At 45.2% G+C, this 11,958-nt stretch overlaps 1 long non-coding RNA gene across 1 annotated transcript; it reads left to right on the top strand.

Moving 5' to 3' along the window:
* The first annotated feature begins 755 nt into the window (after positions 1-755).
* On the top strand, positions 756-10,364 carry LOC308596370. The gene is made up of 3 exons (XR_014012499.1): positions 756-962; positions 5,069-5,169; positions 10,246-10,364. It is a non-coding gene; the product is annotated as an uncharacterized lncRNA (long non-coding RNA).
* The last annotated feature ends 1,594 nt before the right edge of the window (positions 10,365-11,958 follow it).

The following is an 11,958-nucleotide window of genomic DNA, read 5'->3' as shown; positions in this document are numbered from 1 at the left end:
GGCACACAAAGTGAGACTTTGATGTGCCTAAAATTTGAACTTTTAAGATGCTTAAATTTTAACATCACAGTTATTCAAAATGAGTTGTGTGCTAAAAAAAATTATTTGGTATTTGAGAAAGATAATCAAAGATTGTTGTATTACTCATTCTTGCAATTTAAGATAAATTTAGCATTTTTGAGTTTTTCAATTTTTTCTACAATACATCTGTTTCTGAAAATTGAAGTTAGCCGGGGTGGGGGGGTGCAAGAAGTTAGGCTTGCCTAGGGTGCAAAAGAGCCTGGCACTGTGTGCATGTCTTCTCCTTTGGACACTTCTCTCATTCAGTGCACAAGCCGGTAAATAAAGGCTGGGGTTTAGAGCCATGACTAATTTCAAATTTGCTATAAAGAGTTAATTTAATAGAAGCAGACCTAGAAGCACACTGGGATGTGCATGCAAATTACAAAGATGTGTTTCAAGGCCTTTATTGCTTATGAGAACAATCTTCCATAGAAACACATCCAAAGGTAGCATCTGTAATTTATGCAGTTCTGAAAGTTCCATTGCACTAAGGAATAACATTCGCATTTAACTGCATCAGAGAGAGAAAAGGGAAAGTTATAGTCAAGGCAACTGAGATCTTCGGCACAATGTTTCAATGTATTCTCAGCTCCTACTAGACATAGGTTCAAGGTTTCAGTCAGCCCTGCATTTCTCCAGAGTGGCTATCTCATTCTGTTCCCGCCTCCCACCACCAGTTTTAAGGGTTTTTTGCCAATTGACATTGAACATGCCACAGCTATTAAGTATGCTCAAGCCTCATTGGGTTGTTTTTCGGGGGACTACCCCCTTGATTTTATTCTCCATTATCATTTTTGTACTTCTGCAAACATGGAGGTTCCACTGAACACGCTAATAAGCTCTTCTTGTTTCTCAGTGACCCTGTTTTGGCTACAATCTGTTCGCTCTCAGCAACTACCGTATTTTTCGCCCCATAAGACGCACTTTTTCCCCTCCAAAAATGAAGGGGAAATCGGGGTGCGTCTTATGGGGCGAATGCCTGCAAGCCTCACGCGCCCGGCAGGAGGTCCCACCGGGTGCGCGAGGCTTGGGGCGGCAGCCTGTCGCCCGAAGCACGGGGAGCCCTCAGGAGGGCTCCCCCTGCTTCGGGCGAGTGTCTGCAAGCCTCGCGCACCCGGCAGGAGGTCCCACCGGGTGCGCGAGGCTTGGGGCGGCAGCGGACTGCTTGCGCGCACCTAGAAGCTTGGGGCGCGCTGAGCTCAGCACGCCCCAAGCTCCTGGTGTAGCGCAGCGATCCGCTAGCCCTGGGAGAGCCCCGCGGCTCTCCCAAGACTAGCGGACTGCTTGCGCGCACCTCCTGCGCACCCAGGGCTAGCGGACTGCTTGCCGGCACGCAGAAGCTTGGGGCGCGCTGAGCTCAGCACGCCCCAAGCTCCTGGTGTAGCGCAGCGCACCTGGGGGGGAAATAAAAAAATTTTCCTTTATTTCCCCCCCCAAAAATCTAGGTGCGTCTTATGGGCCGGTGCGTCTTATGGGGCGAAAAATACGGTAAGTCTGCTGCTAGAGGAAGAGGTGAAAAACTAGAGAGTGGGTCGATCCTGCAGTTTGTATGGATAGTTGTGACTGAGACCAAATAATATGTTTGGACCTTACGTATGAAATAATAACAATTAATGATAGGTTTGGATCCAAAATATTTCTGCAAAACAAAACTAAGGCAACATTTTCAATTGCCAACTGCACAGGAAATTATCTGGAACACAACTGGTTTCAGCCACTGATGCCAGCAATGGATTTGGGCAAATTCAGCTGGATAATTTAAGTTCCAATAAATGTGCACTCAGTAACCTTTTGGCAGGTGCAGTTTTATGACGTTCCCAATTGTATCTCTCCAGTTCCAGAGGTGCACCAAAGGGTAATCCAAGAAAGATGTGTGGGTTTTGATGGGTCACTTGTGACGACAGATAACGATTATCCTAGTATGAGGAAAGGTGAGTTTTGCAACCAAAAGGTGAAAAACACCAGAGATAATAATCAATGGAAATTATTGTTTAAGGTTGCAATGCTTTACACACTTTATAGGATTGAAAGTGTAAGTAAAACATAAATTTGGAATGATAATTTTTCATAGCATATCAGGACCTGATGCATATTATTAAAAAAGACAGCCTGTGTTATAGTCAGAAGAAAAATCTCTATGTTGTATCATATCCAAGGAAGATGTACTGTTACAATCAAAACTGGGGCTCTGACTGAAATGTGTAGTCACTCCAAAGGACAGAACTGATCAACAGCCAAAATGAATACTTAGCACAGTTTAATATAGACATGGCAGCAGAGAGAATATCATTAAGACCCTACTAGCCCCAGATGTTGAATATTACTGGACACCAGCCCAGTAGCAACAGCATTCAAGCAGCCAAAGGAGTAATTGACAGAAACACCTGGGTTGAACTATTATAATTGTTGGAAGTAAAGCAGCAACACGTGTAATATGTTACCTGAACCTGTCAGAGGTGATAAACAGAAAGGAATCTATTCTTCCTTTGTTGATTCCTTCTTGAGTCACGATTTGTTGCACTGTAGGTTGTGTTTCCTCAGATTTTACTTCTGTCCTTTCCACTTCTTCTTCGCTCAGCTGGTGTTAGATCTTTTGTTAACCTCATGAGTCCATGACGGCCATATGTACTCAGAATGGCTTTGCTAGCTAGGCGTAATAAACCTTCAGTTTCTTTATCCTTTATCCTATCCTGGTTTTTACCAGACTATTTATTTATACACACACACATACACAAATCACCAACAATAATAAGGAAAAACCAGTAACTTGCTGGTTTCTCAGGATTAGAAGGGTTTTGTACTGTTGCAAGAAGGCTTGCAATCCTCACCGTTGCATTTGCTTCTAAATCACAGTTGCTGTTGTGTGTAATTTGTTTTAAATTATATAAGGTTCTTGGAATGTGAGGATTTTATCTGTAATATGTTTGTAAGTCATGTAGTAGAAAGGCCTAACCATTCTTTAAATGAAAAAGATGTGTGAATGATAGAGTTTTGCAAATCCTAAATGTTGTTTTGCAGGATGGCCAGATAGCAAAGGTAATATTCCAGAAGAGATCCATGCTTACAAGAACTATATAGAGCAGTGGTTTTCAACCAGTGTGTCATGGCACCCTGGGGTGCCTTGAATGATGGTCAGGGGTGCCGTGGGCAACACTGGCCTCTGTCGCTCTTTCCTTCCCTCCCTCCTTTGATGCCCTCTTGCATCTCTGCCTCCCAAAGGCTTGCACAGCTGTTTGTTGCAGCATCTCTGGCTACAAGCTCCCCAGGTGAATGGTGCCTCTGGGGCTGGCCAGGGAGTGCTTCCCAGGCCCCTGTGGGGCAGTGTGAGGAGGCACCTCTCTCTGGGGCAGGGGCGGCAGCTGCAGCTGCCCAGAGGACTCCCAAGGAGAGGGGAGAGGGGACAAGAGTGAGGAACACTCCACAAGGGAGGGTGTTTGAAAAGGGATGAGAGGCTGCTGGCTCATCCCACAGGGGTGCCACAGAAGGAATGTAGTTGGTCAAGGGAGCCATGGACCCATAAAGGTTGAAAACCTCTGATATAGACAATATGAACCATCATACCACAAGAGCTAAGTAGAAGTTCTGTACCCGAGAGTCATCTATGATCTATTTAAAGGACTCAGTGATCAAGCAAGTGTTCTCAAATAAATACTTGCAATAACCATGTAACACCCCTCCCTAAAAAATCCCCTCCCATAAGCAGCTGCCTTCTACTGTGTCAGAACATTGCTCCATTTAGTTCAGTATTGTTTACACTGACTGGCAGTGGCTTTCCAGGGTTTCTGGTGGCATTCTCTCCAAGCCCTACCTGAAGATGCTGGGGGTTGAGGCTGGGACCTTCTGCACGCAAACTTATCATCACGCTCTTCCCTCTCATTCCATCCCTTTGCTCAGTTTCTGAAAACAAAGGTGCCTGGAAGCCATGTCATCTGTTGTGGGTGCTGTACTCCTTCATACCCAAATAAGTGGGAATGGGCAAAGCTATTTGCTGTGGAGGAAAAGACACTTTGACTATTCTCAGAAGCATTCTGCTGTTTCGTTTATCGTTACCCATTGTATTCCAGGATAGAGGCTAGGTAGTGAAAACCAATTCTATGGCTCAGAGCTTTAACAAATAATTAAGCCCTGTTTCGTACAGAAGCAGAGGATGAGATTCTCCCCACCCCACCCCACTCCCCCCATGTGCCACTGAAAAAGGAGAAAGTGCTGCATCTGTATCGCTTTTTAAAACATCATAGAGATTAGTTGCATAAATCTGTTATTTAGCAATAAAAGGCTTTCTGTGAGGGGTGGGAGCTGAAATTCTGGCACCATGCTTTTTGGAATCATAAATAGAAAGCCAGGCTCCTACATTGCTCCCCGGAATGATTATTTTAATGTGGCAAGTTTGTCAGCTTAATATGAAAACAGTGTTCTTCTCTCACACATACACATACACACTCCTTTTATTTGCATTTGATTCAGGCTTCCAGCCCACCTCTTCAGAGACCGCAAACCCCGAGACTGATGAGGAGGGGAGGGGGCGAGGGAGGGAGGGAGCCAGCCATTTTCTTTCTTCTGAGAAGTTCATTAAAAGATCCGCTGTACACAAGAGAGAAGAACAATAATGTGGCGAAATGACTTTGTGTGTGTCCTGTACTTAAACACCCAATGGACTGAAGCAAGTTCATAGTGATGGGGAAGCTCGCCTTACATTTTTCTCCCCCTTGAAGACATGGCTAACCAGTATTTGAATAAACAAGAGCAGTCGTCTCCACCCCTTGTAGTCTGCCTTTCTAAACCTAACAAAGGTTTCCCATGAATTCTGAGTATTTCTTATTTTTTAACCTTTCTATGAATTATAATAAGCAAAGAGAAAAGGGAGCCAACAGCTCCATCGATAAAACAATGTGCCTCAGTGGCAGGAGTAGATTGCCATCTACTGGGCTGCGGCCTTTACATGCACGAACGAGGCAGACGCTCTCCAGAACAGTCACAGACAAAACCTTTTGTTTCATCTCCTCAGGCAACATTTTGTCCTGCTCTCTGTATTCATGAAAGGCGTGAAATTCACAAAGTATCATTGGAACAGGTGATTCAGCAAGGACAAGCCAGCCAATTTACCCGGTAGGTAAATTCCTTCTGTTATAAATATCCTTGGCTCTTTGTCTTTTGCTGGTTTACCAAAGTGAAAGACGGAGTTACGATCAGTCACAAAGCAAGGAGAATGTGTGTGCTTTAGTCACCCCACCCCACCCCGCTTTTAGTCCAATGCACAGGACTTGCATAATGGAATAAAGTTGTGGGTGTTTTCAAGCGTCCGTGCGACTTTATTTCCTTCACACAATATGGCAGCCTTTTGGATACTGGTAAAGCCATACCTGGATACTGAAAAGCAAGGTCAGAAGCACTTGTTGAGATTGAAAACATTAGGATTTCAGACAAGGGTCACTCCCAGTTTGACCAAGAGATGCCAGCAATTGAACCTGAAATATTATGTGAGTAAAGCAAGAGTCTGCCTCTAAACAATCATCCTTCCACTATTTTTAGAAAGAAAGATGCCAGTCCTCATGGTTCTGGAAAAAAGGTGGAACTTAAATAGGAAGCTGCTTTATACCAAATCAAACCGTTGGTCCATCCAGCTAGGAATTCTTGACATGCCAACTAGCAGCGGCTCTCCAAGATTTCAAATGGGCGTTCTCAGTATTGCTTGGATTTGCTGGGGATTGAACTTGGGACCATCTGCATGCAAAGCAGGTGCTCTACCACTTAGGTACAGCCTACTGAGCTTGTTACCCAAGCATAGTGCCATGTTAGGAGTTTGGGAAGGCAACTTCAGAACACAACCATTCCAGCAGTCTTAGCAAATGTCACTGAAATTGTGCAGAAACAACGGATATGAATTCCAGTGTTTCTATAAGAAATTCAGGCCCCTGCCTTGGCTTAAGCCATGATGGCACACATTGTGGGATATTTAAAGTGCAGTCAAACCAATAATTCTTGTTTTGCTAGATTGGCATGTGATAGGAGCTGAAGCTCACAGAGTTTCCCTGTAAACTTGGATAGGACTCTGTGAGAGACACTCCCACTGTGCCCTGACAGGCGGAGGGCATAGCTGTATATTCTCCTACCTGCCTGGGCACATCCTCTTTCTTCTCCTCCTCTTTCCACTTTGCCAGCAATGTGAGAACATCTGCTAATTTGAGCTCCAAGCTCCAACACCATTTTAAGCTAGACTTAAGTATGTCTTCGTGACTTACTTACTGTTTTAAGCCTTCCTGAACAAAGCTGCTCTATCTGCTGCTCTTCAACGAGTGTTCTGAGTGAGTAAATGTTATTTTTTACCTTTTACAAGACTGTTTGTAGGAGAAAAGGAGGAAATACCAGGAGAATCCTGTAATGGGAATTGGGGTTGCTCGTGCGTAAAGGATGCTGAAGTTCTAGGCAATGTTGCCTGGCTAAACCTTTCCCTGGCTGGACAGCCCTTTCTCCGTGGCTGTGTCAGTCGCTGGCAGAATCCGTCAGTGGGCGTTTCCTGAATTTCTTCCAACATAAAAATTCCTTGATGCCCAGTCTCCGCCTAGCCTCCCTGCACGGAAGCTTTCTGCGCAGAGTAGGCGTAGCCAGCGGAGGTCCTGGACTCTCCCCGCTGGTCTCTGTGGAAGAGTCTTGGAGCCCTCTCTCCGAAGTCCTTCCCTGGTCCCCTTCCTCCCCGGTGTCACGCTGATAACCTTCCCCAAAGGGAGTGTTCTCTCTCCCTCTGCTGGTCCCTTCTCCTGCATGGTCGGGGAGCCTTATCTCCACTCTTGGCTCCGATGCCAGTTCCCTGACAAATCCAGTCTGCCTTAAAGCATCCTGGATTACTTCAACTAAAATGCTTAAACTAGCCTATCTAAGCTTCCCTTTTAAGCTGCAAAGGGATGGCACTTTGCTGCTCTCACAAACATGAGGAAGGATAATACCTAATAAATATATCCTCTCCTAGAATCTGATCACATCCCAACACACGTAGTACCTTATGCAGAAAACCCCATAGTTCCTTACTTCCAGTTCTTGCTAGCACAACTGGTTAGCAGTTGCCAGAGAGCTCTTAACCTCAGGAACACATTCATAACAGTGTTTTAGATATCATTTCATTACTCAGTTTGTGGATTGGCCAGGAAATCTGGGTGCTGCTCCACATCTGATAAAGCCCCAACATGGATAGCTCTCCCACACAGGAAAATGTGTGGACCTTAGGTTCACATTGTCACAATGAGCGCCCACTGACCCATTTCACCAAATGCGCATGCAAGTTAAAACCACTGTGTGTTTCTGTGATACAAACTGGGGAACTAGTGATGCTGTTGAAGTGTTGGACTACAAATCCCATTATCCCTGACCAATGGCCATGCTGGGGCTGATGGGAGCTGAATTCCAATTGCTGCTCTGTGAGGCAGAAACTACAACTCGCAACTACAGATTCTTAGTGGGAAGCCATGTGCTTTAAATGTGCATTGGATGTGTTTTGAATGTCTGGTGTGGATCTGCCCAGAGGAACCATGTCAAGACTCCAGTGTATTCGAGTTGAGTCTGAGGTCCTGGAAAATCAGAGCTTCTTTCTGTACAAGGATTAGAGCATTCTACCTCAGCCCTAGTCAATGCATCTTGTCTTGCCAAGAGCAAAGACAGTAAAATGATTCGAAATCACTGATTAAGGGAATTGCTGATTTATATCTATCTTCATCCCATTCATATATAACATCTGTCCATGTGAGCACACAACCAGGAATATTTGGGACTTTGTGCACAGAGGGGAGGGGAGAACATATTGTGTGAATTGGCCTGAAGACATTGGCATCTGTCAAATATAAATAGCTGAATAACTGAAAGTAAACAAGTCTACTTTTTACTTAAGTGACCATTTCCCATAATTTGGAGAGAAACTGCCTATTGAAGAAGCCGGAAGAATAATAATTTATACATGTTTTACAAGTACCTTTATGGAGCCACAACTGGTGCTTATACATCAATTATATTAGAAGAATACATTACAGCCGTCTTCAGTGTTTGCTGCAGCTGCACACTATTTACAAGCACTCTACCTCTTGTGTAAATCACTTCTTCATGGTGTGCATGCTCCCCTCTCCAGCAATGTGTACCATTGTGTCGTGATGCTAATACCTTTCATGTTGTATCTACTCTGTGCCCCAATTTTTAGAGAACCAGTGTGGTGTAGTGGTTAAGAGTGGTGGTCTCATAATCTGGTGAACTGGGTTCGATTCCCCACTCCTCCACATGCAGCTGCTGGGTGACCTTGGGCCAGTCACACTTCTTTGAAGTCTCTCAGCCTCACTCACCTCACAGAGTGTTTGTTGTGGGGGAGGAAGGGAAAGGAGATTGTGAGCCGCTTTGAGACTCCTTCGGGTAGTGATAAAGCGGGATATCAAATCCAAACTCTTCTAGCTTTCCAGTACCGGTAATTTGCCTTTAAGCAGTTGCATTAAGGTGATGTTGCATTGTAAGAATAACATCCAAAAAGTCAGTTACCACGGGATATACCTTCATGTTATCTGTTCCTTTTGAGGGAGCAAGATGGAAACCCATGTTGCAAATGCAATGAAATAAAGATGAGTGATCAAAGATTGAGATGAAACAAAACAACATCTCCCCTGCTCCCAAAAAAAAAAAACCAGTCAGAAAAAAATTGTTCCATTCATGATCTTTCAGATATGTTCCATAAATTCCTATGGCTGATTATATAGTTGGATTTCCATTAAAATACCCATTTGGCTTGTAAGATTTCCAAATACGAGGTCTTTAATAATAAAGATGGCCATAATTTCAAAGCAGGTGGATATGAATATATTAGTTTTGTGTCCATGCTTGTACAACCTATAAATAAAGACAGTTGAAATACCAAAGCTTATTCACATGAAAATGATTTATAGTTCTTAGCCTTCCTAGCAAGAACAGAGTAGGACTGATATAAAAATGTACATTCAACAAAATCATGCATATTAGACCAAATACCTTTAGGAACAGACAAGAGCAAAAAGAATGAATTAAAAGTTATATAATCTTCCTACATAGCAGGATGTGGATCATTCCAAATTTAAGCAAACCCTTGGAGCCATATTTATTCTAGAGGAAAGCAATTTATAGTGTGGTTCTCTATTATCTGATTAGAGAGATTCCATTAACCCGCTTAATACACTGTTTCTGTATCCTATTTTTATTTGCAACAATTCATGGCCTGTTTCCAATGCCCCCTTTTGACTGTCACAATGAGGATGCTTTCTGATATTCAGAATTTACGGACTATCTGAAACAAAACAAAAAAATTATCACTCTGCCAGTCTCAGTGCAATTGGAATTATAAATTATATTGCAAAATACACACACACACATCCAGAAACACACACACATCCCCAGACAAAGCAGGCACAACTTCAGAATGCCTATAAAAAATTGACTTCAAAATTAACTCCCCAAGTTGTTTCACATTTCAGCAGAGATTAACATCACTCTATTTACCAAAAGGTAAGTGATTACTTGAGACTCTAAGTAAGTCTTATATGCTTTGACCATGGTTATAGATTAGGAATGGACCAACTGCTTATTGTCAGGAGTCACTTTACTCACCTAGCCTTCAGCCATCTAATGCCTTCCAGGTGTTTTGAAATACTAATCCCATCAGTCCTACCCAGTATGACCAGCATGACCAATGGTCAAGGTTGATGGGAGTTGAAGTCCAAAACATCTGAAGCAAAATAGGCTGGGGAAGGCTGCTTTTGAATGTGATCCAGGGTCCGAAAGTGTGTTTTGCTGCACAACCGAGGCTTCTTCTGGAGAGACAGGCTCTATAATGAAGTCAGTGCTTGCCTGCCATGATGTCATGGACTGGCTGGGTGCAAAGGAGTAGTGGATGGCACCAGCTGGGGAACCCCCAAGGGAAGAAGGCTCAGAGCCAGGGGGTTGGGGGTGGGATGATAGAGTGGTAAGAGGAAGCAGACTGGGAGGAGGAGGAGGTGTCAGAAGCTGAAGAGGTAACAGGGTTTAGTGAGCAGGGAGAGCCTGTGGCAGAGAGAATTCCAGAATCAGAAGCTGAAGCAGGAGAGGAGGGAGACCAAGAAGCAGAGAGGGTTCAGGGTGGTGAAGAATCCAGAGTGTCTCCCCCTCCTGCTGAGACAGGCTTCCATCCCCCTACCCTTGGTCTCCCAGGAGCAGAAAAGGAATGAAGAGGGAGGAGCAAAGACAGGCAAGACAAAGGAGCATCAGATTGCTTGGGAAGGATCCAGGAAAGAAGGAGACTTGGAGAGCTGTGGGAAGGTGGCGGACCTTTAGTCCAGTGTTTCCCAAACGTTTTTGGGCAACGGCACACCTGTTTACCGGAAAAAAATCTCGCGGCACACCACCATTAAAGCCCCGCCCCCGTGACGTCAGCGCGCAGCGTCACGCCGGGAGGGACGCACAAAAGTGAAAGTTTTTTCCCTCCCCCTTGCCGGGGTGGGAGGAGGCAGCAGAGCGAGGGACTGAGGGGCGGCGGCAGCTGAGGCGGCGGCGGCTGCGATAGCGGGCGGAGGAGGGGGCGGCGGCGGGGCTTGAGATTGTTGTTGTTATGGCTGCTGCTGCTGCTGCTGCTGCTAGGGGATCCGGGGACGTGAGCAGGCCTGGCCCGACCCGGGTTGAAGGAGGACAAGCCGGCAGCGCGCCAAGTGAGTTCGGTTGCGCGCGACGGCCCCCGCTCCCCCCACCCCCGCCGGATCCTCGCCGCCGCCGCCTCTCGCCCGCCTTCCTCCCACGGCACACCAGCCGATGTCTCACGGCACAGTAGTGTGCCGCGGAACACCGGTTGGGAAACACTGCTTTAGTCTTCAAAACTGCCTCATTTGGGTAAGTTGCTGTGCTCAATAGGTCTGGCCTCCTGAGCTATTCGTTTCTTTGAATAAAGAGTTAACATCACTGATAGCATGTGCAGAGAACAATGTAGCACAATTCATTTGCAGTAATCAGAGTTTCCCATTGTGTCTTGGAGAAGGTATCAGTCAGGCCTTCACATGCGAAGCCTGTCATGACCCCTTAATGCAGCAGCAAGCTAGACACACAAAGGCTGCAGATGCATCAGATATGGAGCCAGGTCAACTTCCAGACCCTGGCTATAAGGAGACCATAGCACCTGGCAGGAGAACCTCCCAGACTATGAGGGTTTACCACCACATGTCACTACTCCATTTGCACTGTGAGAGCACCAAGAAGGAGGCTATGGAATGGAGGAGTGCCTACCTTCAGGCCACAGGATTGACCCTTTAAGGTTCTGAAGGGGTGAAGCCTGGAGAAGGTTACCTGAAGGTTTTAAATGCCTCCATTTACTTTAAGCCAGGCATAGGCAAACTTGGCCCTCCAGATGTTTTGAGACTACAATTCCCATCATCCCTGACCACTGGTCCTGTTAGCTAGGGGTGGTGGGAGTTGTAGTCCCAAAACTTCTGGAGGGCCGAGTTTGCCTACGCCTGCTTTAAGCCTATGTTGGACAAAGTCGCTCACTTGAAGCTATCTGTGGTCAGACAACCTTGCCCTACCACTGTCTCTGTGAGATCCAGCATCAGACCAGAACCTGGCAAAACCCAAATATAGCATGAAAAGTACCTGAGGCTCTATATCGCACAGCTTTATAAACCTATTTTAATTTCCTTATTGGGGGAAATGGTCAATTTGTTGTTGCTCTCTTACCATAACTGAATTAATGTATCCTGCTGAAGGCTAGATAAAATAATTTGTTGACTACTTTCAGGTCTTGCCCCATTGCAAGAATAGATGGCTTTATATGCAGTGACCAAGGAGATATCAAGGGTGCTCTGATCTTGGTTCCAGATAGATCACACACAGATTCCTCCAAATATTCATGCAGTTTCACACAAAAACCACTCATAATTA

Source organism: Podarcis bocagei (genome assembly GCF_964188305.1).
Source record: "Podarcis bocagei genome assembly, chromosome: 1".
NCBI classification, from domain to species: domain Eukaryota; kingdom Metazoa; phylum Chordata; class Lepidosauria; order Squamata; family Lacertidae; genus Podarcis; species Podarcis bocagei.
Note: the sequence above shows the minus strand (reverse complement) of the source record. Positions and strands in the feature narration are given on the sequence as shown.